This window comes from Gavialis gangeticus, unplaced genomic scaffold (assembly GCF_001723915.1).
Source record: "Gavialis gangeticus isolate Ggan-Ray unplaced genomic scaffold, GavGan_comp1, whole genome shotgun sequence".
NCBI lineage: Eukaryota > Metazoa > Chordata > Crocodylia > Gavialidae > Gavialis > Gavialis gangeticus.
The window spans coordinates 12,596,931-12,597,946 of NW_017728992.1; positions in this window are offsets into that span (position 1 = coordinate 12,596,931).

Genomic DNA, 1,016 nt, shown 5'->3' on the forward strand with positions numbered 1-1,016 from the left:
AAACATAGAGAAAAGTATCTATTTTCACTACAGAGGGAGAAGGTGGGAGCCCCAAGTGGTTCATCCAGGACTGAGGGAGGGGCTTCTGCCCCTGTGCACACCCTGAGGTAGGCACAGGGAGGCATGTGCACCCCAGGTTTGTTTGTGGGGCCTGGGCAGGCTGCCGTTGTCTTGTGGCCATGCACGATGCCGTGTGCCTTCCCTGCACTGGATGCCCAGCAGCAAAAGACAAATGGCTTTGCGTGCAGCTCCCGACACAAAGCCCAGTGGCAGTGCCTCTGCCCTGTGCATAAATCCGGAGGGCAGGTGGCCCCCCTGCCTACCCTTGGGAAGGGCCATGGTGGGTGGGCAGAATGCCCAGCGGCACCTGAGGTGGGACGTGGCTGGACCCATGCAGCTCCACAAGGGGACACCGCCTGGCTGAGGCAGGATGCTGGGCTCAGGGGGGCTTTTGGCTCTGGACTCAGCTTCCCTGTGCACCAGTCACAGTTTGAGCAGGGCGGAACTGCTTCTGCTGCAAGGTCTCTGTGGGCTCCCGCCCGGCTCGGCTCTGACCGCCGCCTGCAGTGGCTATTCCCAGAGCCCAGGGAGTCCCTGCTCGTGCTGTGCATAGTGTGCACAGGCCCAGCAGGGAGCCCCTTGGGTCCGGCTTCCTGCCAGGTGGCATTCCCTTGTGGGCAGGGCGGCTGCACCCCACCCCCATGGAGCTGTGTGGCCTGGGCCAGGCCCCACCTCTGGTGCCGCTGAGCTGCTGCTGCTGCTGAATCTGAGGAGCCCCGGGGCAGCTCTCGCTCCCCCTCCACCCACCCCAGCTGTTGCTTTCCCAAGGGCCTGGCTTGGCCTGCCTGTCCACAGCACCTCCCCACCCATCTGCTTCTTCCCGTGCCTCTCTCCTTCTTTGTCTATCCTCCCTCCTCTCTCTCTTCCCTCTCCTTCCTTCTTTCTTTTTTCTCTTCCCTTTCTTCTCTCTCCCCTGCCCACATCATAACATGCTTAACAAAAAAGAATACACAATA